Here is a 22,244-nt window from a genome sequence, read left to right on the forward strand (position 1 = left end):
TTAGTCATATTGGCAGTGCAAAATGCCAGCCCTAGTGAAACAGAACTTATGCCAATTCAGCGTCTGGGCCAAACAACTAAACATGGCTGGAGAAAAAAATGAGCAACCTTTCTAATTTGCCTCATTTAAATTCATAATCATTTTACCCCATGTGAACTCTTAGTACTTACTAGAAAACTGATTGCTGAATCAATTCTCTTTTCTTCTGTCCTAGAGAACAATTTCATAACTCCTCTTTCTTTACGTCTATAACATGTCTTCCTCTAAATTCTCAGCTGCTTCCTAATTCACTGAGAATACAGGAGGGATCAAAATAGAATATCCGTGAACTCCAAACACCAAGTCTACCATCCTACCTGGATCTATCTGAAACCACGTGTGCTGCCTTCCTTCTTCCTTTGGCAGAAGAAATGTTTGTCCTCTGTTCTAAGGCCGAACCCTCTACTCTGCACTGGATCCCTCCCTTCTGGCCGAATCAGGGATTTCTCTTCTACTGTGTCTCCTCTTCCCTGTATCTTCCATTATTTGCTCTCTACCAGATGCTTTCATTAGCATGCAAAGGTCTAATACCTCTCCTCTTAAAGGGAAAAAGTCTTTCTCTCTTCCCATGTCCAATTCTAACCATTGCCCCATTGCTCTGCTCCTCTTTAGAGCAAAACGACTCAAACAACACAGCTCTACTTAACGTTTCATTTCCTTATCTCCCACTTACCTATTTTTGTCCTCTCCACTACACAGAAACTACTCTTCTTAAGGTTATTAGTGATATCTATTATATGTTGCCAAGTCCTAGATTAAGTGATCAGTTCTCATCTTAATCTACCAGTAGGATTAATAATAACTCCCTCTTCCTTCTAACACCTACCACTTGGCTCATGAGACAGTTCGTCTTATCTCCCTGCTCACTTCTTATATCCTTTGCCGAATCCTCTAGAGGATGGAGTGGCTCAGTCCTTCAACATCATGTATTCTCTGCCTACGCCTACTTATAAAGTGATTTCATCTGTAAATCTAGAGACTTTAAATACCATGATGATTTACCAATTTTCATCTACAGCCATGATAATCTCTTGCTGCTGAAATTCAGACTAGTATATCCAGTTGTCTACTTCACATGTCCACACATGCCATCACAAACTTAGTATGTCCAAAAACAAATTCTTAATCCTCTAAAGTTCTCTCTTGACCATCGCCTAAAAGACCCTAAGTGATTTTTTGCTAACCTAGCTTTCTAACCTTATCTTCTAACAATTTCCCCTTTGATCATTTCACTACAAACCAACTAACCTCCTAGTCTTTGGAACACATAAAGTATAAGCCCACCCACCTGCGTACACCAAGCCTCTCTTTCAGTGTATTCATACGGTTTGCTCCCATACTTCTTTCAAATCTCTGCTCAAATGTTCCCTGACCACCCTATATACTTGCCCTAAACCTTGCATCATTACGCTGCTCCTTCATGGTCCTTCCACTAACATGCTATATTTATGTATTTATGGTGGTCTCCTTCCACTGGAACATAAGATCCATAAAGACGAGATTTATTTGTTCACTCCTAGAGCCTACTGCTCTAGTGCCTAGAACAGCGGCACATATTAGACACTCCATCAATATCTGCTGAATGGATGAACATCCACTTGCCTGATGACCAAACACAGTTCATTGAAACTTACTTTTTAATCAAATTTCAATTTCCTCTTCTTATAAGCTTAAATTTGATTTGAAAAGTTGAATATTCATTTTTATTAAAAAATGAATAATTATAGAGACATAATTCTTTATAAATACTATTTAATAATCTATTCATTACAATGCAAAAGTTTTATTCAAAGTATACCTTTCTCCAGAAAGGATTTTTTGGTTTTCTTAGATTCTTTAAAAACTTAAGGTTAAAAAATTTAAAGAGCAATGCCTAAGTACATTGTTTTATTTCATGACTTCTACATGATGATTTATTTATTTTTTTTATATATATATATTTTTTTTTTTTTTGCGGTACGCGGGCCTCTCACTGTTGTGGCCTCTCCCGTTGCGGAGCACAGGCTCCGGACGCACAGGCCCAGCGGCCATGGCTCACGGGCCTTGCCGCTCTGCGGCATGTGGGATCCTCCCAGACTGGGGCACGAACCCGTGTCCCCTGCATTGGCAGGCGGACTCCCAACCACTGCGCCACCAGGGAAGCCCGATGATTTATTTTTAAAAGGGTTTATTTGAGAATTACTTACACCACACTATTGAATGTATCATATGCCATTTACCAAGCATCTCACTTAAGTACACATACATTTCTCAATTAAATCTAGGCTTCCAATTATAGAATACTACCTGTATTATATAGGTCTGGTATTATATGTGAACTCCTTACCAGTAAAAACAAGGTGAATTCTTAGCGATGTCTAAAGAAACAGTTACTGTTCTGTTTGTAGTCATTTCCCTTCTTCCATTTTCCTATTTCTGTTACAGATATTCAATATGAAATATCAATCTTCATATGAATGATCATTTTCTTGTACTCTTGTATCCGTGCTTTCATATTAATGCAGGAAATTTTTAGTCCAGCTATAATTACTTGAACGCAATTCTATTTCTATTACTATAGTTTTGCCATCCCTAGACTACATTTGTGCATATTTTACATGATATAATTTCTGGCCTCATTGAAAGGGTAGATGTTTAGCATAAAATTCTAAGATTTCTGTAGAGTATGATTAATCAACCTAAGCTGAGCAGCTACCACACACACGCGCGCGCACACACACACACACACACACACAAAGGTACTATTATTATAGAAATTCTCCTCCTACCCTTTCTCATAAGTCAAAATTATGTAAAACAATATTGATTGTCATGCAGTGAGTGCCCAATTCTTTCCTAGTAAACTAAATTCCCAGCTTTAGGCAGATCCCTATGTAGTGAAGAGGGCAGGAGACCTGGCAGTCAGTGGATGACAGATGCCTGGGCCAAATCACCCTGACAACTCCTCTCCATAATAAATCTGAGAAGCTAATCTCTGCTAAATTGTTAATGGCTGCTAATCAGATACTGGATACATGGTTACCCCTCTTGATAGTATATTTGCATTTAAATGAGTCCTTTCTGGAAGGACTCCTTAAACCAAAGGAGTGGTCCTAATGCTGACAGCTTCAGGCACCCAGGGCCTCTGGCTCAGGTTTTCATATTGTCCTTTGCGGAGACGCATGATATCATGAGGCCATTTGATCTGTAATTCCAGAATATCAGAAAGGAATTACTGCAGACCTCAAAGTCATGATCCGAAGATGGTTTTTTAAAAAAGGGTTCTTCAATGAAAAGTCATAGATTAAAAAACTGACCTATTTCACCTCACCCTAGCCACTATTCATTAAATTAAATTATCTGGCATACTGGTGTATGTCAAGTTCCAAGCAGGTAGATTCAAACCATACATGTTGACGTAAGACATTTCTCATTTCATTTCTTTTCTTTCTCTTTCCCCTATGTCTCTCGCCATGGTATAGCATCTGAAGCAGTTAATTCCTGCCATTTAATATCTTTAATTTTTGTTTTATCCCAAGCACCATCAACATTGATTGTCTTCTATGAGTAAAAAGCACCTGGCAAGAGTACTTTCATGGATGAAGGAGCCTGAATTATCATGAGAAACTATCTATACCTCCAGTGAGTCTGGCTTCACAGAGTGAAAACTATACAAGGAAGGACAATCCAATATGTTATGTAACTGTCCCAAATCGCCACACTTAATCCCCACTGTCTCAAACAAATTGAAAGAAAAGATTAAACATCTACTTTCACTCTTAAGGACAAGCCTATGTAATAGCCATTGTTCTCCTTATTTCAAAAATGAGACAAAGTCAGGCTGTGAATGGAAGGATCCAATCCCCAGTCTGTTCAACTACAAAACCCCTGACCTTCAGGGTCATCCTTGTCTTCTTCTCATCCTCTGTCAACCTTATATGGACCTTTACCTCCAACACTGATACCTAGCAAATCCTTCCACTACATTATAAATTATTAACCATAAGGTTTAGCATGTTCTCTCTTCCAAGGTATTTAGAACTTTAAAGGAGAAAGAAGCCTGCCCAAGTGGACAAAGCTAACACCTATCAAGCATGAGCTCCCAACATTTGCACCAGACAATTTCACATCATCTCCTTATAAACTGACAATAATCTTTGTGAGGTTGAGATCCTAACCTTCTTTTTACTGTGGATCCCTTTGACAATATGGAGTAGCCCATTTAAATAGTCTTAAAATAACACTTTTAAATTCATAAAATATAATACATAGAATCTCAAAAGAAACTAGTTACTATGTTTTAAATGCAGTCATTAGAATATTTTAAAAAGCAAATTTGTGATATAGAAACGAATGGGTATTTAAACTCATTAAATAGCAAGATATAACAGAGACTCTACTAACTACTATACTTAAAAATAGTGATGTTGGGGTGATGGGTTAACAATTCTGATACATGTGTACTGAAATTGAACAATTAAATAAATAGATGGTGGATGGTGGTAGCCACATTTCTCAATATTGAAGTATGAATTTACAGATAAACGAGGAGAAAGCTAAACTAATCTCAGCATTAATGGATTATAGTTGCAGACATCAGTATACACTCAGCTCAATACAGATATAGATAGTTATATATAGAAATGTTTACTGATATGTGTATATACATGGGTTACTATACGTATCTATTTCTTTGTTCTCTCAGTTAAGAGAGCCTAATCAAATAATACCCCATTAGCAACAGCACATCTAGAGCCCAGCTCTTGGTTTCTATTACTACTCTCCAATAGAAGGAGTCAGGGCTCCTCAGAGAAATGACTGATTCTAGGACTGGGGCAGGAAATACACAAAATGAGCCTGGAGCACCTTGTGGTACCAGAAAGTCAGGAAGTGGTAAACACACACACACACATGCATGCTAAACACATATACACACAGATACACAGACACACACAAACTCACACACCCCAAAGGGAGTATGTCAAAGGAGCACAGGCGCCAAAAGCAAAAGCTCCCAATGGCCAGAGCTGGAACAATTCAAACAACAAAATAAAGTAGTATTGGATTATAACCCAAAGGATAAAATAGATATCCACGAGTCTATACTGATATAAATAAATATCAATAATTGAATAATTAATATTTGGGGGGAAATAGACAACTCTGTGTGGAAGAATTCCAAATATTTTATGTACATACTCTGTCCTCAAGGAGGTGGATCATAACTCTCCACTCTTTGGGTTTGTGCTTCACATAGTGACTTCCTTCCAACAAGTGTAGTGTGGAAGGGGTGGAGGAGTGACTTTCCAGTGGAGAAATCTGAGACACGACCTCAGCCAGGTTATCAAGGTCAACATCAACAGTCAAATCACGTGGATAGCATGTACCCTTGATAAGATGTTATAAAAAAGGCACTTTATCTGGTTGTCCTCCCAATAAACCATAATCCCAGCCTTACCATGAGAAAAGCATTGGACAGTTTACATTAGTGAGGTATGCTACAAAACACTTGATCACTGCTCCTCAAAACCGTCAAGGTTGGGGCTTCCCTGGTGGCGCAGTGGTTGAGAGTCCACCTGCCAATGCAGGGGACACGGGTTCGAGCACTGGCCTGGGAAGATCCCACATGCCAGGGAGCAACTAAACCCGTGAGCCACAACTACTGAGCCCATGTGCTGCAACTACGGAGGCCCGGGCGCCTACAGCCCGTGCTCCACAACGAGAGAGGCCACTTCAATCAGAGGCCGGCGCACTGCAACAAAGAGTAACCCCCGCTCTCTGCAACTAGAGAAAGCCCGCGCGCAGCAACGAACACCCAACACAGCCATAAATAAATAAATAAATAACTGTCAAGGTTATCAAAAACAAGAAAAGCCTGAGAAACTACCACAGCCCAGAGGAGCCTAAGAGGGCTTGATAACTAAATGTAATGTGGTGTCCTGGATGGAAGCCTGAAATGGAATTAAGGACACTAGGCAAAAGCCAAGGAAATCTGAATAAAGTACAGACTCTGGTTAATATTATTTTATTAATATTGGCTCATTAATTGTAAAAAAGGTACCACACTAGTGTACGGTGTCAATAATAGAGGAAATTGGGAATGAGATATATAAGAACTCTGTATTATCCCCTTAATTTTTCTGTATATCTAAAACCATTCTAAAATAGATATAGTCTATTAGATAAAACAAAAAAGGTAATGATTTGATTGTGACATCAGAGTAGTGATACTTTGATATATCTATAAAACTGCCTTAGGAAATTGTCTGTGATATCTGCTGGGGATATAGGCACAGGTACTCCTAATATTATTGTGGTTTGTTGTCTGCATTTAGATTTAAAGGACATGCTAAATACTAAATTGCAGTTAGAGGTTAGTGAAATGAAAGATGTAATATTCCCATCCAGATTCCACATACACTTTGATACATATTAAGAATCCCCTGCTCTTTGGTGAGGTCTAATTTTATGAAAGTGAAACAGAGAGATGAATTAGGTTGTTCCAGCTTTTAAAAAGCCCGCATTCTAGGGTCAAGAATTCTTACTGAGCCTTGTTGAAACTGTTTGCTACACTACCTCCTAATTTTGGAACTGCTAAACAGAGAGTTGGGAAGGCTTCCTAGAGTAAAAGTACTGCCTTGGCCTTGTGCAATTATACTGTTTAGGTTGCTGGACAAATCCAAGGATAAAACTGGCCTGGACCTAGTGATGGGCAATTCCAAAAGCAAGCTGAATGTGAGAAGTTCACTCACAGAGAACCCTAGTGTCAAAGAGCCTCTCTACTTGGGAATGGCTCAACACTGGGAAAATAAACCCTGGTTCAGCTGTAAAGAGAGCACATCCTTGGCCTTTTTTCCCCCTTAAATCTGGAAACTGATGATCTGGTCAGCTTAGGAGAGGGAGGGAGGGAAGGAGGGAGGGAGGAAGATGAGAGAGAGAGAGAAACCTGTTAATAGCTGGTGCCAATTTAAAGAGAGAAGGAAAGGGCTTATTATATACGTATATGCTAATATGATTCTTAAAGCCAATTCTGATCAATCCTTCGGGAAAGAAAGAGATGCAGCCCTCTGTTAATGTGGCTTCAGCTTCTTTGTTTTCAAATGTTACAGCTGTCACCAGACCAGCCATTCCACTTGGGGCGAGGCCAGGGGGTTAGAGGGGGAACATCTGTCCACTAAGGACACCACTAAACAGCAACAAAATCTTGGGGCGACCCCTCTCTCTTTCCTCGAGTGCTTTCGCTAGCCGGTCCTACTTCCCCACTCCTTTGGGAGTTTCCTGTTCCATTACGTAGGCAAGAGGGCGAGAGGTCCCAGCTTTCCTAATTGTGAGTGGTTTGGCTGGGTGTGTACGTGCCAGTAACTGTGTGTGTGGGGGGAAGTGGAGCTCGCTACAAGGGGCTTAGAAAAACTAGTCGCCAATTTAAAATACTTTCGGAGTGTTTGAATGATATCTTAAGAGCTAATCCCACTCTCAAATTCAGCGAAATGAACAATACAGATAAGGAAGATGAAGAGGGTGGAAAACCCACACAGCGGAATGGAGCTGTCCATGCCGCGGGAGTGACAGGGGAGCGCTCAGAGGAAAGGCGCTCTGCAGGGAAAGTCACTCTGGCTCTTCTCTCTCGGTCCACCAGCCGGCGACGCTTCTTCTGTAAAAGCATTCCTAGAAAATAACCCTACAACCGGGAAGGGTAGCGATCGTTGAGCGCAGTTTGCAGGAGCCGGTGCCCGCAGCCGGGAGAGGCCCCTCTCCCCCCGCGGCTGGCGCGGAATGTGGCGATCCGGCCAGGGGCGGGGGATGACTTCCGGCGGCCGGAGCTCAGCGCCGGGAGCAGCTGCTGCAGGTGGCAGGTGGGGTGGGGGCCGGCAGAGCTGACCACACACAGACCCGGCGCGGCGGCACTGCGGCCCCGGGGCAGCCGGCGCCGGGGACATGCGCTGATTCGATCCCTCCGGAGAAGGTAAGCAGCCCGGCTATTATTAGCCTCGGCCACACTGCGCGGTGCTTTCTGCTTGGTTAGTAATGGGGTTTGTAATACAGAGGGAAGAAGGGGAATATCCCTGCCGCCTTCTGCAATGGGAAAAGGAGCAACAACTGAAATTGAAATGTTAATCAGCCAAGTGCTTGAGATTATTGGAGGAGCGGTGTTACTGGGCAAACAAAGAAGGCGGTCAGCCTCTGTAATCTTAAGATAATCAATCATTGCTGTGTTACACTCGCTTAGATATTGAAGAGGATTCCGAATGTAAAATAATTTGAGTTGCACTTTTCCGTTGCTACCTTCAACCTTCGCTTGGTTAATTTGTGGTTTGCGAGCAGCAGGTTCTTGTCAGCAGCCTGGAGAAGTAATCGGAAATCTTCCTTCTCCTTTTGCGTTCCTCAGCCTCCTCCCTTTCCAGTTATCAGAATGGGTCTGCACATTTCAACGTCAAACATCCACTTCAATACTGAACCTTTAGAAAGAATCTCAAATTAGAGGAGAAATTTACCTCCTGGAGTTCAGCTTGGGTTGAGCAGCACTTGTCCCCACTTCTCCCTTCATTTACCATCTTCTCTTGTCAATCATTTCATTGATTTCCCCCCCCCCGCCGGGGATGCTGTGCTCATTAACAAACCAGCTCTTGTCAGCTCCTGTCCACCACCTGTGTTCCGTGACTGATTTTTCAAGGACCCAGAAAGGGCATTGCCTTATACCACGTTTGGACTGTTATCTGTGTCCTTCCCCAAAATGCATGGCATGAAAAATCCTTTAAGCCCAGTACCGATATGGTTTCCGATAACCCCCTTCATTGTAGTCACTGCAGCTACCAGATGGGTTTCAAGGACAGCAGAATCTATTGGGGTGTGAGAAAGAGGGCTCTACCTACATATTTTGTGCATAAGAATAGGTGGAAGTAGAAATGCAAATGTCAGTCTATCCCGTTTTTCTTGAAGGTTTTTTAGTCCAGCTAGGTTGTGAGACAGCTAGCTGGGTAGGGTATGGGGCAAGTCCTCCTGCAAAAGCAAGCAGTGTGTTTGTCCTAGGATTCCCCCAATAACCTCAAAAGAGTTTCCAGAGTGACTTTTCCCCCAGGCAGTCAGAAAGCCAGGGGAGGTGGCCAAGGTAAACCTCAGGTTATTTGGGCATCCTCAAGTTAGTCTCCCCTTTTAGGGGTTCTGACCTAGGACTTCCCCACAAACGCTTTGCTCCTGAGCTCAAGTGCCCATTCTTGTTGCTCACCTAGGGATGTACAATTGAATGATATTCTGTGAAATGGTGAAGATTGCTATGGTGGGGATTGCAAATGTGCCACTTCACCAACAGAGAACAGTTGTAATAAGCCAGACTGTGTGGTGTCTGTGTGCCAATATTCCATTTAAAAAGAGGCTTGTTATCTTTAAATCTGAAATTAAAGAGACGGTTTGACTCAAAAGGCCATGGATTTTATTTTAACAAATTAAAATAGGAGATCAATAAAAAAGAGGGCCAGGGTTTATAGCTAACCTTCTTAGGTTTTTTGTTTTTGTTTTTTTGTTTTGTTTTGTTTTGTTTTGCGGTATGCGGGCCTCTCCCTGTTGTGGCCTCTCCCGTTGCCGAGCACAGGCTCCGGACGCGCAGGCTCAGCGGCCATGGCACACGGGCCCAGCCGCTCCGCGGCATGTGGGATCTTCCCGGACCGGGGCACGAACCCGTGTCCCCTGCATCGGCAGGCGGACTCTCAACCACTGCGCCACCAGGGAAGCCCCTTACCTTCTTTTTTAAATATTGCTTTAGAACAAGATACTGGTTCTGAAGAATCATGTTACTTCTATTATATATCGTTATTGTTTTTCTGATTACAAATTCTCTGTTTATAAATACACTTTGGAAAGACTTGAGTTGGTTTCTTTGTCTCTATCTTCAGTATATGAGGCAGAAGGAGTGGAGGCGGGTGGGCAAATCCCACTCCAAATGGCCCACTCAGAGAGAACTGTTCCCCGGACCATGCAAAGCTCTGGACCGAAATTGTTTTGGCTGGTTGTTATTATTATCTTTAAATTTGGTTTGGGTTTGAAATATTAAATTTTCAATATCCTAAAATTTTGACTCAGGCACACCAAGTAGAAGAGAGAACAAAGAACAAGAATAGCAAAACTATTTTCCACCTTTCTTACCTAATTGTAAAATATTTAATTATATGAATAATTATTCTGAATAATAAGTGAAAAACATATTAAAATAATAATTCATTTTTAAGAAAGTAGCCCAAGGTTTATGAAATACAGGTTAGTGCAATTGATCTTAAGTACAGTAAAAATTTCTGTAATTTTAAAAGGTGTTTTTATGTTGAGTATTAGTACATGAAAATATGCTAATGATGGTTAGAAATTGAAATGTCTGTTACTCGGTTTCTGAAGAAACTGAATTCTTTGGCAAGAAATGGGTCAGGATTAGGGGACTGGAGCCGCCAAAGCCGGCATCATACCTGCCAGTGATTTTATAGGTGAGATGAATGCATTAAGTTATGGATTAGGGTTGGAGAAGCCTTCTGGGGAAGAAAGAAAACAAGATAGAAAATAGAATTTGTTATTTGAGTGCAACTAAGATAATTAAATTTAAGTTATTTCTGAGTTTGGACTTTGTTATATTTCAACAATTTCTGAGGAAAGTTTCTAAATTCAAAGCCCTAGGTAGAAATAGTTGTATGATTTCCTATCCGAAACTGATTTATGACTCTATTTCCTTTGTTAAAAACGTTTCCCAGAGAAAGGCAAAATTAATTGCCCGGTGTTAAGGAGGAGGAGTAATACCAAATAGAAGGATGTACGCTATTAGTTGCTAAATGAACTGTGGGAACTTTTTTGTAGATTTGACAAGATAGAATTGAAATCAATCTGTTGCTTTCCAATCACGTAAAAAAAAAAACATTTAGTCTGGTGGGTGGTCAGTGTTATCAGTAATTTAAGACTTGAGTACCGATTTAGGATTCAAAGTTGCTTCTCCTTACAAAAGGCATTTTCTGGTGCTGCATTACTGCCATTAGCTACAATTGAAAGAGACTTATCCTGAGATTTTGAAAAACAGAAAAAGAAATAGTAGGATTAATAAGGCTTTGCCTCCACTGAGAATGGGTAGAAAAAGTGCTATTTTGAAAGTTATCAATGGCCTCTTAATTGCCAGATTTCTGCGCTGTTTCAACCTGCTCTTTATGTCTTTATTTTTAAGTTCTCTTCTAAGTTCTTTTTTAAAAATTTTACTGCTTAGTGTTTTATTCACTAAAATAGCATTTTTAATTGAAGTAGAGTTGATGTGTAATATTATATAAGTTACAGGTGTAAAATATAGTGACTCACAATGTTTAAAGGTTATACTCCATTTATAGTTATTCTAAAATATTGGCTATATTTTCTGTGCTATGCAATATATCCTTATAGCTCATTTTATAATAATAGTTTGTACCTCCTAATCTCCTATCCCTATATTGTTCTTTTTTTTAAATTAAATACTTGTGTTCAAAAGTATTGTTAATAAGTAATATATAAAGAGATATCTCTTTATCTAGTTTCTCAGTAATCCCCTTAAATTACGTCATGACCAGCCTAAAACAAGTGCTGTTTATTTCTAGTTTGTGCCTCATGATATCACGACTATATGTCTTCATTTGTTCCTTTCACTCACCCTGCTACACGTTGAAACCTTGCTCACAGCATACACTGCCTCTTCCATGAACCCTTCCCCATACCCACCTTCCTTCTCATTTCAGATGTGTTTCTCCCTTGTCTAAATTCCTATGGCACTTCCTATTTTGGTCTATCCTTTAGTCTGAACATGATTTGCTGTTGTAAAATAACCCTAGACAGCAGAGTCTTTGACTAACGACTTTTTATTACCTGCAACTCATAATACAGTGCCTAGCTATGTATATGCAAAGTAGATGTTCAGCAGTTTGATGTTAGTGAAGAAATTAGCTATTATTTTCCAGGGGTGTATATCCACCTACTCTGATATCCAAGTTAGGCTCTAAATAATGTGTGCAAGTACATTTTAGTTTAAAATCCCTATATAATAATATAGTGAAAGTACATTCAAACAGTTATATTCAACAAAAGTTATTGTGAGCTTACATGCCCTTAAGTGGATATTGGCTCATCCGTATCAAAAAGCATAGTAAGCATTACAAAAGAAAACTTCAAAGAAGACATTGTACCAGCTTTCAGTATGCTTTCATTCTACTGAAAACAAGTAAGCAGGGGAAGATGTCTTGCATAAGTAAGTACTAGTCTTAAAGCGCTCTGCTAGGTACTTTCATCTATGGTGTATAATTTCATCCTGCTACTATATGCTAATTTTATGCTGAGACTCAGAGATCTTACCTAAATGGCAGAGATTCTTTCCACATTCACATGCTGTTCTTTGAAGTGTTAACGAGTGAAGGAAAACTATAAAACATAATCAGAGTAGTTTAAAATGGTTTTGTGATCAGGCTTTCCAGTGCTTTTTAAACTTTTGGGTCTTAACATCCCCTTTAATAATTCAATAAAGGCTATGCATCCACTCCCCAAGTACATACACAACACACACACACAGAATTTTGCCTGTAATTGCAGGTGTTTGCGGACCTAATAAAGCCCTCCTTTGCAAATGCTTTAAGGACATCTACGCTGGGTTCAGTTTTTCTTTTTGCTTGTTCTATGCTTAATATTTATTTTTGTACCTATTAAAATTAAACAAATTGTTATCTGTTATAGTTGAGGTATAAACCTAAGCAGCTTCGTACTTTACAACTTTTCTTTTTGCATTTTTGTATTCTGTCCTTCTCTCTCACACAAACACACACATTTATATAAATGAGATCAAATAATACTTTTCTGTGAAGAGAATGCTTAGAATTTATTCTTAATGATTTTTCTATATATCACACGTCAGTGTTAGCTACAGTCATCATGTTGTACATTATGTCCATAGTATGTATTTATCTTACAATTGGAAGCTTGTACCTTTGACCATCTTCCTCCAACTTCCCCTCCCCTGACCCTCTGTCTCCTGTAACCACAGGTCTGATCTCTTTTTCTATGATTGTTTTCTTTTTTTTTAGGTTCCACACATAAGTGAGATCATATAGTGTTTGCCTTTCTTTCTCTGACTTATTTAACTTAGCATAAAGCCTTCAAGGTCCATTTCTGTTGTCTCAAATGGTAGCATTTCTTTGTTTTCTTACAGATGAATAATATTTCAGTGTGTGTGTGTGTGTGTGTATACCTATAATATGTATATACCTATAAATATATAAAACAACCTCTTTACCCACTTGTCCATCAATGGGCACTTAGATTGTTTCCATGTCTTGGCTATTATAAATAATGCTGCTATGAACATGGGGGTGCAGATATCTTTTTGAGTTAGTGTTTTCATTTTCTTTGGATATATTCCTAGAAGTGGAGTTGCTAGATATATGTAGTTCTAGTGTTAATTTTTGAGGCTCCTCCATACTGTTTTCCATACTGGCTTTCCCAATCTACAATCCCACCAACAGCACAAGGCTTCCCTTTTCTCCACATCCTCACGAGCATTTGTTATCTCTTGACATTTTTGAGGATGACTGTTCTAACAGGTGTGAAGTAATATCTCAATGTGGTTTTAATGTGCATTTCCCTAATGACTAGTGGTATTGAGCATCTTTTCATGTACCTGTTGGCTTTTCGTGTGTCTTCTTTGGAGGAATGTCTGTTCGGGTCCTTTGCTCATTTTTTTAATTGGGTAATTTTTTTTTTTTTTGCTATTGATTTGTATGAATTTTTAATTTATTTTCGATATTATCCATTATCAGATATATGGTTTACAAATACGTTTTTCCCATTCTATAGGTTGTCTTTTCAATCAGTTTGTTGATTTGTTTTTGTTTTTGCTTGCTGTGCAGAAGCTTTTTAGTTTGATGTAGTTCCATTTGTTTATTTTTTATTTTGTCGTTTGTGTTTTCAGTGTCATATCCAAAAAGTCATTACCAAACCCATGTAATTAGCTTTATTCCTATGTTTTCTTCTGGCAGTTGCATAGTTTCAGGTCTTACATTTGAGTCTTTAATCCAATTCAAGTTAGTTTTGCGAGTGGTATAAGATATTGGTCCAATTTCATTCTTTTACATGTGAATATCCAATTATCCCAGGGTTCCCTTGTATGTAACTTCTCTCTTTTCTCTTGCTGGTCTTAAAATTCTTTCTTTGTTTTTGACTTTTGGTGATTTAATTGCAATGTGTCTCAGAGTAGCCCTATTTGAGTTCAACCTGTTTGGGCTTGTTTGGGCTTCATGGATATGGATGTCCATTTCTCATCCTAGGTTTGGGAAGGTTTCATCCATTATTGCTTTAAATATACTTTTTTTCCCTTTCTCTCTCTCTTTTCTTTTTCTGGAATTCCCATAATATGAACATTGTTTACTTTATTGTGTCCCACAATTTCCATAGGCTTTCTTCACTCTTTTTATTCTTTTCCTTTTTGTTCCTTTCACTGGGTAATTTCTAAAGTTCTATCCTCCAGTTTGCTGATTCTTTCTTCTGCATGGTCGAATCTACCTTTGAAACTTTCTATTGAATTCTTCAGTTCAGTTATTGTATTTTTAAAATCTGGTGCTCCTGTTTTTTTGATGTTGCTATTTCCTTGTCAACCTTCTTGTCTTGTTCATGCATTGTTTTCCTAATTTCACTTAGCTGTCTGTGCTTTCTTGTAGTTCACTAAACTTCCTTAGGAGGATTATTCTGAATTCTTTGACAGTTCATAGATACTCTTTTTTTTTTTTTTTGCGGTGTGTGGGCCTCTCACTGTTGTGGCCTCTCCCGTTGCGGAGCACAGGCTCCGGACATGCAGGCTCAGCGGCCATGGCTCACGGGCCCAGCCTGCTCTGTGGCATGTGGGATCCTCCCGGACCGGGGCACGAACCCGCGTCCCCTGCATCGGGAAGCAGACTCTCAACCACTGCGCCACCAGGGAAGCCCAGATTTTTATTTTTTTAAGGTCAGTTATTGGAGTTTTATTAGTTTCCTTTGGTGGTGTCATATTTGCCTAATTTTTGTGATCCTTGATTCCTTACTTTGGTATCTGCATATCTGAGTAATTGGGCTCTTCCTCCAGACTTTACTGGGTATTATATTCAGTAGTAGTAGTACATGGGGCTATGAATTAGTTTCCTGGCAGAGAATCAGAGCTTGTATAGGACCTGGCTCTGGACAGGACCCAGAGCCTGTATAGTTCATTGTTTGGGAACCCAAATCAGGTCAGAGTGTGCACTTAATTCCCTGGTCAGGTGAGGGCACTGGTTTTGCCCTGCAGATGGGGGAGGCCACAGGCTGTGCTGTCTGTTCAAGTGCCACTGTATCTAGGGCTGTTTAATGGGCTGTACAGCTTCCCATGTTCTCTGGTTAGGTTCCCCAGTTGGACATGCTGAAGGCTGTATTCAGTGATGAGTAGGGCTATGAATTAGATTTCCTGCCTGGGTGCAGCAGGAGAAGCAGCTCTAAAGCCAGTAAAGCTCTTTGTTGTCTTAACTCAAGCTGATCCACACTCCATGTTCTGTGGCTGAACAAGGCCACTGGCTTGGCTTTGCAGACTGTCAGCTCTGCCTACCCTTCTCTAGGCTTGAGCACTGCTGGGCCGCACAGTTTCTAGGAGTTGTCACCAATCCTTCTAGTCAGATGGGCCAGGAAGACACTCTCCACAGCAGATGGGATGGGGCTAGTCCCAGTTCCTTTGCCTGGGTGGGATGAGGAGGGGCCGCTCCAGGCTACTCTTAATTTCTCAAACAGGCTCCCCAGTTGGGAGGAGCTGGGAGCTCCTCTCAGCCTTGGATATGAATTAATCTCCGTGCCTATGCATGGTACCGGATCCCTCCACACCTGATACTGGCTCTGCTTTGTACCAGAGCCAGTGATGAGCTCTGGCTGCCTGCCTCTTGGCTGGAGCACGACTGGGCCAAATAGCTTCCAGGATTTATTGCCAGCCCTTTTGGTCAGATGGCCAGAAGACACTGTCCACAGTGGGTGGGCTGTGACTCTGCTCTTTCCCTGGCTATGGGCAAACCAGGTTCAAGGGCCAGATGCGTATCAGGTGGATCTGTAGCCTGAGTTCCCTGGTTGTAGTGCCCCGCCAACCTGGCTCTGTAGATAAGCAAAGGTGCCCGTTGTGATCCCCACTTGGGCACTGCAGGTATGAATTCCATCGGTCGCAATCCACGTGCTGGCTGCTGCATGCCCCTTCCCCCTTCATCACAGCCCGACTTGTAGTGGTCAAGCCCTGCAGACTCCCCTGCAGCCCCAGTGGAGCAGGTTAGAGCAGCGGCTCCCACAAAGCAGCCCCGATGCTAGTGGTGGAGCTTGCCGTCCCCCAGTTCTCTTCTCCTACTGGAGGAGCCAGAGGTTCACGGGAGGCCTCACCCATGGTGCTCCACTGGCCTGGGGGAGGGGCAGCGTGGTCAACGCGTAGCTCCTTCTCTCACCCTTCGAATGCAGTCTGTCTTGGTCTCTGTGGTGCACGGGGGTGCTTCAGCCTCACCTCCATGTTCTAGGATTCTCTCAAATAGTGTCCTGTTTCCAAATAATTGTTAGTTGTTCCTCCTGGGGGGGGGGGACGCGGAGCCAGGAATGACCTTGGTGATGTCACCCCACCCTGGGCTTACCTTGACAATATGTGTGTTCTTTATAGCCCAGACATTTCTGGTACTTGAAATGAGGTTCTCCTTTTATTGTTCTCCCTGCTTTAGGACCTAAAATGGGAGCTCTTCCTTAGCACTGGCACAAAGGCTGCTGAGATGACTAGGAAGCAAGTGCCAAGGAGGATAGTGAATCAAAGAACCTTGATTCATGGAAAAGGAATCCCAGAAGGAGCTCTAAATGTTACACATTCCAAAGGATTTATTCAGGGTTTTCCAATCAAAATCATTTTTACAAAAAAGAAACAGTTCTCAGACTTAGAGTAGTATACTGCCAACTATGTGGAAGAACATTGCCAGCAGTTGAGTGGTGTGGTCTGCTTTGAAATATATTCAGTTTTCTTAGGATGGACATATGTCTACTTCAAAGTTAGTATTTCTTTCTAGTAATGCTGTCTACAGTAATATATTTGCTTTTGCCAAGTTAAGAAAACAATGACATCCCTCCCAGGTTCTAAAACAATTACCAGCATAAAAATACATTAAAATTTTTCGCTGATACTTAAGGAAACCAGTACTAGCTAGCATTCCTACTGATGCTGGTATTCAAAGAGAGGTATGACAAAACCATTAATCTGGAAAACACCGGGTTGGAAAGATGGAGAGAAAGAACTCAAGAGGACTACTTAAGCTGTTGCTTTCTTTACATGTCCCCAGATATGATAATAACCATATAAGCTCCTAAAATAAGTGCAATTTTATGCAAACTTCATAGTATGCCTAGTAGGAGGTAAATTTTGACTTTACTTTATAGTATATTTTTATTTTGGTAAAATGTCCCATAATGTAAAATTTACCATTTTAACCATTTTTAAGTGTATCATTTATTGGTATTAAGTACATTCACAATGTTGAGCAACCATGACCATTATCCATTTTAAGACCTTTCTTATTATCCCCAACAGAAACTGTACTCACTAAACAATAACCCCTTATTTCTCCCCTCCCCTTAGCCTCTGGTTAACTCTATTCTATTTTCTGGGTTTATAATTTGCCTATTCTAACTACCTCATATAAGTGGAATCATACAATAGTTGTCCTTTTGTGTCTGGCTTCTTTCACTTAACATAATGTTTTCAAAGTTTATGCATGTTATAGCACGTAGCAGCATTTCATTCCTTTCTAAAGCCATACAATGTATAGTGATTTTTAGTTGCAAAACACTTTTAGTACATTGTGTTTCTATTATATTAATGATATCTAGCATACATCACTACCATATTACCTTTAGTAGATGCCCAGTAATGTGTACTATGAGTGAGCCATAATTTCATTCAGTCAAAACCCAGTGATAAACATTTATTAAGTTCCAAACAGTTTTATGATTTCAAGAAATGTGGTAATGGACATAGAGGTTCATGTCTTTATGTGCTGGAGCTTTTACTTTTGATGGAAGAATTCTTGGAGTGGCATGGAATGGTATTGTTGGGTCAGAGATTATGCAGAAACATTTATAATTTGAATACATACATTGACTATAAAAACCATCAACTTCTTCAACAGATAATATTCCTGTATTTTATGTAACCATTTATGACTATCTTAACAATGAATGCAAGTAATATAAGGGAATCCACTTCATGTGATTTGAGCAAGGAAACATTCTCACTTTTTTCATTTCTAGTTCATGGAAGAAAATTCCTATACACAAGTATTGAAATATTTCAAGTCTCTGGATCACACATTTCATCATTTCAAAAATATTACAGAGTACATCACGGATGTCAGTCAAGTCTTGTAACAACAGTGTAGAAAACTAGTAACATTTATAGCTAGTTTCTTTTTAAGCTTCAGCAATGGATCAATTCTATCCAGCCTAATCTGTAATTTTAATTAGATTAATTTTTAAAATAAAAAAGATTAATTTTTAATTTAAAAGTATTTTTAGTTCATATTTATGTACTTGCATTATGGTAAATCTTTTATTTGGTGGTATTTTTCCTTAGTTTCTCTTTAGAGTATCTTTTAAAATTTATTTTTAAACAGAATAATTAAAGCCCAAAGATGAGAATGTCTCATTTAAGCTAAACTAAAGAATGTTGGAATAGCTGAAGTAGGAACACAATTGGCACAACTTTTCACTACCCTCCATAGAAGAAGACTGTTTTGATTTGCATGGTCCAAGAAAGGAGAAACAGATAACTTGCTGGGGATTGCATCCTGCTTTACTTAAATTAGACATTAACAGGCTAAAAGGGCAAGGATGAAGCAACATGTTTATAACATAGTTTTGCAAAGCTACTTACAGGTGAAGGGTGGCAAGAACACAGACAGACACACCCTCGACATTTCACAACAATATTTTAAGGTATGCCTTTTCTTTGGTTGATAGGGATGGAGGGACCTATTAATAAACATTTCTCCTATTTACTTTTGTCTTTATTGCTGTCTCATCAAACCCTCATTAAAAAACAGACATAAAACAAATAAGCATTCTGACTTTTGCCTGAATAAGCACCAACAAGCTCACATCTTAAACAATGGACTGCAATGGCTGTGAGACTGAGGATGCTTGGTCATTGCAACAGTGGCAGCAACACGACCCGCTTTGTTCCCTCTGTTGTGCACTGCGGAGTCTGAGCATAGAGAGAAGCCAGTGATACCGTTAGGCCATTCCTTACACTCCTCTCCATGCTCTTTCACACTCAGGTTCTCTGGTCATCTCAGGGTAGTGAAAGACCACCAGGATGCTAATACCCTCTATCCATTCACACAACTTAATGCTTCTGACACTTGCAGAAATAATGTCGAATCTGAATTGGTGGTACCCAATAGAGTCACTAAGAATAATCCGTCAAATCCAAATTCAGATTTAAAGGCCATCAAATTTTAAAGATAACGAAGATTTTAAGATTTCAATATTTATTATATATGGTCATATGTAAAAATTTAGAAATGTAAAATTACATGTTTAGCTTTTTAATTATAAGCTATGTTCACTGGAGAATTAATGCATTTTTAAAAGGATTCATTCTGAAAAGATTACATTAGCACTTTTTTTAAACCACTACCCTCAAAAATAAATTGTGACAAATCATTGTTCACCCAAGTTTATCTATCTCTCATCTCAAGGAACTGAGTTGTTCTTGGGGAAATTGCTTTCATCTAATTTGTGCTTTTCTGCAGTGGATCAAGCTGAAATGAAATGGGGCTGACATTCTTAACTATTATTACGTGCCCACATTTACCAGAACTACCTAATGATCAGTACCAAAGAGTTTTATAATAAATAAATATGTAGGTACTGAGAGTCTCCACTGATAAAAGTTAGTTGAGACATGGCTGGTGATCCCGTAGAAGAGATATCTAGCTTATATTTCTTACATCATCTCCATAGGAGAAAGCAATCCAGGATTGCAAAGCAAGGCATGAGACAGTAGCATTTGGTGTATTCTATAAACGTTTAGATTTCTCGGGAGCTCATTGGTATTATATATTGTGGTGAGCACTCAAATGTAAACTGTGACTTTAAAATAGTAAAATATCAAGACCGTAAAAATTCCTGCAACTTAAATGGTCAGTTTGGTATTTGGCTTTATTATAGGCATTTGCAAGATATTTATTAAACAACGAAATGAACCAATACCAGTTAATTTTGAAAACTGCCTTCCTAATACAAAAGAATTGGTATTCTACACAAGTTCCTTGTGACTATTTTTGTAGGTGTGGTGGGAATGAATTATGGATGGCACTACCCTTTCTCCTGTTTCTTGTCTGAGGTTTTGGTAAGGTGCAAATTAGAGGTGATGGACCTTAAAGTTTGAGCAGTTCAAGACACTCAACCAGAGAGTCCGCCTGCCGATGCAGGGGATACGGGTTCGTGCCCCGGTCTGGGAGGATCCCATATGCCGCGGAGCGGCTGGACCCGTGAGCCATGGCCGCTGGGCCTGCGCATCCAGAGCCTGTGCTCCGCAACGGGAGAGGCCACAACAGTGAGAGGCCCGCATACCGCAAAAAGAAAAAAAAAAAAAAAAAAAAAAGACACTCAACCAGTAAGTCAGAAAGAGAAAGACGAATACCATATGCTAACACATATATATGGAATCTAAGAAAAAAAAAATGTCATGAAGACCTTAGGGGTAAGACGGGAATAAAGACACGGACCTACTAGAGAATGGCCTTGAGGATATGGAGAGGGAGAAGGGTAAGCTGTGACAAAGTGAGAGAGTGGCATGGACATATATACCAAACGTAAAATAGAAGCTAGTGGGAAGCAGCCGCATAGCACAGGGAGATCAGCTCAGTGCTTTGTGACCACCTAGAGGCATCGGAAAAGGAGGGTGGCAGGGAGGGAGATGCAAGAGGGAACAGATATGGGAACATATGTATAACTGATTCATTTTGTTATAAACCAGAAACTAACACACCATTGTAAAGCAATTGTATTCCAACAAAGATGAAAAAAAAAAAAACAACAGTGAGTAGAATTCAAATAAGTACTAGTAGATATAAAAATAATAAAAAAGAAATTTTGGCAATAAGATAAATAAATAAATAAACACACTCAACCAAGCACAGTCCATTTTCCCAGGACAAGAAAACATATGACATTACTCTTCTTTTTTCAACCACAATGGATTTGAACTTTTAGAAAATTGAAAATGCAAGATACAGATTTTATTGTTTTTAAGTAATTTATTTATTTATTTATTTCTGGTGGTGTTGGTTCTTCGTTGCTGTGCATGGGCTTTGTCTAGTTGTGGGGAGCTGGGGCTACTCTTCATTGCGGCGCGGGCTTCACATTGCGGTGGCTTCTCTTGTTGCAGAGCACGGGCTCTAGGGCACACCGGCTGCAGTAGTTGCGACGCACGGTCTCAGTAGTTGTGGCTTGCGGGCTCTAGAGCACAGGGTCAGTAGTTGTGGCGCATGGGCTTAGTTGCTTTGCGGCATGTGGGATCTTCCCAGACCAGGGTTCGAACCCATGTCTCCTGCATTGGCAGGTAGATTCTTAACCACTGCGCCACCAGGGAAGCCCAAGATACAGATTTTCATAAGAAAATATTAGTCAACAGTTCTCTTATCTCTATGTCTTTTCCTATCTCATTGATTGTGAAGAATACACTCATAGAGAAAGCAAAATCTACATCAGTTGAAAATTTTTTCCACCTGCATGCATGTTATAGTGGATGTGTAACATCTTCACAGGGTTTGTGAAATCACTATTTCACCACAAAAATTAAATATGACCCTAAAATGATCTGACACTAATTAGTCCATTGAATAAGGGGAGGAGGATTGGCATCTTGGTCATTGTTTAGAAGAAAAAAAATCATTAACCTGTTAGGCAAAATACTTGTCTTTAAAATATCCCTTAATAAATATAATAGAAAATGAAATAAAATGGCAGTACAGTGTTATGAAAGGAAAGCAATTGGGTTGATCTCAAAGTGAGTATAAAAATCAATGTTTTTTGTTTAGTTTGTTAATAATTTTATTCTTAGAGCTCTCAGGCAGCTAGCTTTTGGTCATTTTTAAGATCAATCGAAAAGTCTAAACATTATTTTTAAGGTATGCAGCTCACAAGGCCCTCCTCCCCTCCTTTCTCTCTTTCTTTTAATCTTTTAG

The 22,244-nt window shown here is 39.8% G+C and overlaps 1 long non-coding RNA gene and 1 pseudogene across 2 annotated transcripts in view; both read left to right on the forward strand.

The window, feature by feature from the left end:
* LOC309808866 (centrosomal protein of 78 kDa-like) overlaps positions 1-22,244 on the forward strand; it is a 1,034,926-nt pseudogene that overhangs the window by 786,792 nt on the left and 225,890 nt on the right. The window lies entirely within an intron of this gene.
* The window catches only part of LOC309807703, a 96,611-nt gene continuing 82,216 nt past the window's right edge, over positions 7,850-22,244 (forward strand). Inside the window, exon 1 of the long non-coding RNA XR_014294640.1 lies at positions 7,850-7,981. This is a non-coding gene — a long non-coding RNA (uncharacterized lncRNA). The remainder of the gene's footprint in view (positions 7,982-22,244) is intronic.

Source organism: Mesoplodon mirus (genome assembly GCF_964341445.2).
Source record: "Mesoplodon mirus genome assembly, chromosome: 7".
Taxonomy (NCBI): domain Eukaryota; kingdom Metazoa; phylum Chordata; class Mammalia; order Artiodactyla; family Ziphiidae; genus Mesoplodon; species Mesoplodon mirus.